The sequence below is a fragment of the Anopheles nili genome, chromosome 3 (genome assembly GCF_943737925.1).
Source record: "Anopheles nili chromosome 3, idAnoNiliSN_F5_01, whole genome shotgun sequence".
NCBI lineage: Eukaryota > Metazoa > Arthropoda > Insecta > Diptera > Culicidae > Anopheles > Anopheles nili.
The window spans coordinates 16,497,848-16,503,852 of NC_071292.1; the positions used below are offsets into that span (position 1 = coordinate 16,497,848).

Here is a 6,005-nt window from a genome sequence, read left to right on the forward strand (position 1 = left end):
CACATAGTGCTATTTCATTCTTAGCTTGTGCTGAATGTAGTTAAACCGTTCTGAGTAATGTTTACTACAATAATTCTAACAGAAAGTATTTTCATATAATGTTCGATGTTTTTTTAATAATAATCAATTATTTTAATGAACAAATATAATATAATTTTTACGCCTTTTAGTTTTTTTTTCATGTATACAAACTAAAATTTGGGTTGTATTAGAAACGTAGCGTTCATTTGGACAATTCTAAACCATCATTTGGAGGCATAGAAGCGCGAATTACTTTACCTGGTAAGGCACGTTGTCCGAGCTTGTTAGCGGTAACGGGGAAGTTTGTTGATTGATATTAGCAGTTTACATGTCCGACGTACACGCCTACTTGGATCGGTAACCGAAAGCACGTTGCCTGCGTTGACAGCGTAAGCAGCGCTAATGCTCGAAATTAAGTGACTCAGAACATGAGCGCATCGGGTGTGTGCTGGTTGTGGATGTATCTAATTGACACCGTTACGGTAGCATAATTGATCAACCATATACCGGATGTCGGTGGATATAGCTACGCACAGTGACATTCTCAGTGGCCAAAGTAATGATACAGCTAGTATACTTACAAAGTGTTACAAGCGACAGGTAAAAAAAGGCACTAGCCATGCAACGAAGCAATCGTTTTGCTCTCGTCAATGAGATGCAAGCATGATCACTGTGTGGCAACATTTATTTAATTTTTTTACCAAAAAGATCTCGAAGCTTCGCCACATAGGGGTTCCCTGATATAAAGAGACTGGAATTGTGTTAGAGAGGATTCAATTTAAATGATAACACAGCAACAAAGCGCTACAACACAGAATGGAAGATTGGAATAAATCAAATTATCCCCACTGCATCTCGCCCAAGTGATGATAGCGAATGAGAGAGAGTTAGAGAAACAGTGCGAGGAATGGCCGAGTGACATAGAATGGATGGACAACGATTAGCAAACATTTTGATTAGTGATCATCATCAAACAAGCGTCAATATAAGGCGTGCCGTTTTGTTGTCATGTTTTACAAAATGCAAAACGAAGCAAGTGAATCGAACGAAGCATCCTCTCGTATTTCTACTGACGAGTCCATCGGTAATCCTCCGTCTGAGCCATACGATCGTGTACCACCGGTGACGGACGCCCTCGACATGGGACGGAATTACGCAAAGGAGGAAGCGCAAAACAGGGAAGAACAATTGCGCAAACGGCGTGGACGCTCAGTTCTCGTTTGATTATCACGCTGTACGATACGTCGTCTCGGCAAGTGGAAGGTGCGCACAAGTTGATCTCGTGGGGGACGCGTCTTTGAAAACTTGCTCGAACGCTACTTACGATTGTTCTCGGGCTAGCAGAATCTGTAAAAAATATGGCCACGATTGGCAAGAGAATAGTGCTGGTGCTACTTTGTTTAGTGCTCGGCAATTTTGTGCTGTTCCACGATCGTGAAAGGATCGTCATGGCCCAGTACATTGAAGATGAATCTTCGCTCCGTGGTCTAGACTTTGTTGGTGAATCGCCGAAAGGTAATAGATTATCAATTTTCATATTTCTGGTAACATTGATTGTTTTACTCTTTTTGAGACAGGTTTATTTGGACGATGGCATTTTGACAAACAACATTTACGACGATTTCATCTGGATCGGATGGGCGAATGATTGGTGGGCATTATAAGATTAACATTATTTCATTGCACTGATTGAGCTGTTATTCTGTTGAAAAAACGTGCCCATGGAGGATGCAACTTGTTACCCATTGCATGGATTATCCAAATTGATCACAATGAGTGTGTAAAGACTGAGCTGACGTTTTCACTGGTACGTATTATTTGTCGCTTTTCGGTGGAGTCGACCATTTTATCGTACGAGGATTTGCAAAAAACACAGCTTGTTTGCATCCGAGATGATATCAGCTCGTGTGTATTCAGTGATTTCGTTAAAATAACGGGTTAGCGTACTTCTGTTTGCCTTATGTTTGTCGAACAGTCTCTGCAGCACGCGCACGCATTAGTGTTACAATCTGTGCCATTGACTTTTGATGTTTGGCCGCTCAATTATCCTTCCGTACGCCATTCGTTGAAACGAATGGCCTGTTAGCAGTTACCTCAATATTTGTCTTTAGTTTTATAAAGATTTATTATTTTGAATAATCAGCAACAAGCATTTTTACAATGCAAATTTATAATTGATTTCGAGTATCAATTTTGCTAGTATAATTCTGTATATGTAGTATAATTTGTAAAACTCCATGTGCAAAAACAGTAAGCTTTTTTTCGTCATGATAGCTTAAAAAGCGTCGAATGTCGTTGTAGACCGTTCTGTGTTTCTCATTTTATGGCACATTAAAGGCGGTCACCAGAGGTCAAGTATACCTGCCTAAAATAAACCTACAGTGGTGTATATTATGCGCTTCTTTTGTATTACCATGAGCTGCAATAGGTGTACTCTCAAAGAGAGCTGTTCAAGTAACGTTTAAAACGTTTTTTTGTTTGCTCATTTATCGACGGACGGCAATTACGAGTACCTATTGTTCGAATACATTCGCAGCACTGTACGTATACTTGTGCGTAGTGTGGTCAGAATTTGGCTACGGTTGGGTTTGTATGAGTTGAGACGCCTTTCGATTACTAGAGGCGCGAAAAAATGCTTCGTCTCATCGAGCATACTCGACTAAAGTGTTCAGCTGTTCGTTCCGGAATAATTTTGTGCCATTGATTTGAAACACTCATTCTTTGACGTCAGAACGTTAATCGAGTTTAGGTTGGAAACTCCCTTGAAAGATCGATTGAAAGATGTTGAGCCATGTTTGCTGATTGGCGGTTGGTAGAGTTTCTTTGTGGTTCAAACACGTGGTTGTAACAAAAGCATGATTAACCACTTCTAAATTTTTGAATTATGTGAGTTACATTTTTTTTTCTTTTTTCAGGAAAAGATAAAATTTTTTACGATAATCTTAAGGACGAAAACAATAAAGGATTTAGTGTCTTATGCAAAATGAATACACTTCTATTGTAATATTAAGAAAATATGCATTTTATTGAAGTAGTACCAGTACGCTATATTGTGCATTCTGATATAAATACGATTAAAATGATTTTATAACACTACAATAAGATATTATCTGAATAAAATCATGAAAAATATGCATAAATATATGGTAATAATTTGCTTTATAAGATCGCAATCATGGATTCAATAACATCGTAAACATTATCTTCTTGGATGACCTTCAGTGCATACACCACGAAACCTGTAAATGCGCCTGCAGGGTATGCAATGCTATAGCATTAAAAAACGCTTCGGTAACGATTCAATGACGATCCGTGCTTTTTGTTTCATTCCCAGACGACTTATTAGCATCTTTAAACATCAATGCGTGAATTTTAAATGAAAACCCTACGTTGTATTGTTGCTATTAAAAATTTTCGATGTTGGCAGTACTGATTTTACCTAATATCGCATCGAATCGTAACGAGAAGCAGTGGAACGATATACCATTTCCAAAATTTTATTTTTCTTTCCTGCCACATTTGATGATCGAAATCGTAGCAATAACTGCCTTTAGCAGAAGAGATTTGGGTGGGGCTTTGCAGTTTCATTGCATGAAGCTATTGCAGAGTAAGTGTGGTAATTTCAATCACCAACCATTTGATGGACATCGCATTGACAAAGTGGCGAAGCTCATGAAGGGCAGAAGGGATTTTGTAGGTATACTGCTTGAAAATCGATAGAGAAAGCGTGGATTTTGTTGTATGTGGTTTATGTGATTTGATGTGGTCTCCTTGTACTAGAGAAGTTGCATCTTCATTGTCGTTCATCTGTAATGCTAGCCAAAGAAGGTTACGTTCGTCATTACTTCAACCTGGTCACTGGCGACGATAATTGTCATGTCCAACGGTGAGCAGGTTCCAAACTTTTGGCTGACGACATGCACGGCGATGTCTCTCGAACAGCGCAAGGACCGAAGAAGTAGAAATCACCACATTGATGCTAATCGATGGTGCCATAACGTTACAAGTGCTTCCGTAGAGAAGCCACTTCCTCGTTTCCGGTCGTGCTTTGAGGTGAGCTACAACGTCGAGTCAACATGCAATTTCGAAACTGGAGTCTCAAAGTCAATCTAATTTTCTTTCGGATGGTGTTCAATTATCGTTTCTAGCCAACGAACGGTCCAATAATTGTCACTGGTTGTATATTCGGTTTTGATTCTGGCTCAGACATTAGTTACTATCGCATCGTGCATCATTGATGCGCACCTTGTAAATGTGCAAATGGGCTAAGGTCATCGGTTGAAATCGGAGGATCCAAAATTATAGTTCCATGGAAAGATATCTTATGCAGCGGAATTGAAGCTGTATTAGAAGTCCTTCGGAGATAATATTTCCGTTAATTACTGGATAAATGCATGCGTCAATTTAGACTTCGACTGAAGTCCGCTACAAGGTTTTAATTATGGTTGCTTCCGAGAATGCGCCTTTAATCGATATCTGATGGGACCATGTGTGTTAATTATCCTTGCATTCCAGAAGACCGATTTAATAGTTATTCCAAACATTGACATTGAAATGTTGGGGCTTGATTAAATATAACTGTACTGTTTTATTATTATTTTAAGCAATCCGTACACAAATCGTCCAGCTCTAGCTGTACAAAATGCGTGGCTACTACAAATTACTCAGTTTTTGAGTGCTATGCATTGCGTTCAAGGCTGACTCCGATTTTGTTGTCACAGCCCTGACAAACTGTTCATTTTACGTGTCACGGAGCTGTCAGTTGAGCAGTGTGCAGTTTAAATTTTAAATTAAGAGGTTTACGTCAAGTATTGTACCATTACTCGCTCCGGTGCAACGAAAGGCTCCTTAAGCCTCCTTCGTGTTGGCATTGAGTACACCACCGGACGCCGCTGGGCAGCGTCATATGCGTTGCGGTATTGCGGTTTGTTCTTCTTTCCGTATCCCGAAACTGGTCGCGTGATGTCCCACAGCACGTCAAGCAAATCCGTTCGAGTCTCATGCGGTGTCGCATGGGTCGTGATTTCTGTGGTCAGGATCGGGCAGGATCCCGTCCTCGGTCACGGGTCACAACCGACTGTGCCGAGGGCATTTCAGTCATATTTTCGGCAACCACCGCCTAACCGCAGCAAGATTGCAAAACCGGGTGGACAGGCCAAGATGGCGCCGTGGGTTCAAAACAATCCATCCCTAGAAACAGGAGACCCCTGTGGATTGCGGTGGAGCCGTGTTGCGCAAGAGAAAGCATTGCAACAGCTACAGAGAACGTGCTCTCAGAAGGGCTGGGTTTCACATTTCACAATGGTACACAAAAGGAAGCAAGCTGCCGTATGATTGCTATTTATAATATCTCCAGATGGGTGCCGATGGAAAAAAGTTGATTCCTACGGCGATGCATGAAAAATTCATTAGAAACCAGGATATCCAATCAAGCCGATGAAATGTTAAACGGCGTAGAACCAGCCGCAGCCGATTGAAATCCATCCGATGAAGGGATGTTACGGATATTAATAAATTGATGAGCCTCACCTTGCAAAAGGTGAGAAAATGCAATCTAATGGAAATAAAGAAAGAAAAAAATATGAACGCCATGGGGAGCTCGTGATGAAGGCAAACCAAGGAGCCGGCTGGTTATCGGAGACTTCGATTGGAGACTCGATTCCTGCCAATCAAACCTGCTGACGTCAGTGGCGGCTGGTTCTATCACGGATCCGTGATCTTCCTGTTGCAGGGCTCCTGCTTCGTGGACAGGTTTTTCAATTACAAGTTACTGGTTATCTAATAGAACCCTGCCCCGGTGGGTGGGTATGTCTTAATTGAATTCCATCCGTTATGCGTAGTTATAGTCGTAATGAAATAGTGCACGCTTCAGGCATATTCAATGTTCATGGATCAATAAATAGCAAAGAGTTGAGGTGAGTCATTTTGGGTCAATGCGTTGCTCATCCTCGCGACTTCTGAGCAACGTGTTCTGAAGTACCTCT

General features: G+C 41.0%; 1 long non-coding RNA gene across 1 annotated transcript; it reads left to right on the forward strand.

Annotated features, from left to right (window-relative positions):
- Positions 1-1,177: 1,177 nt before the first annotated feature.
- Positions 1,178-3,135, forward strand: LOC128727419 (uncharacterized). The gene is made up of 3 exons (XR_008410844.1): positions 1,178-1,536; positions 1,599-1,828; positions 2,937-3,135. It is a non-coding gene; the product is annotated as an uncharacterized LOC128727419 (long non-coding RNA).
- The last annotated feature ends 2,870 nt before the right edge of the window (positions 3,136-6,005 follow it).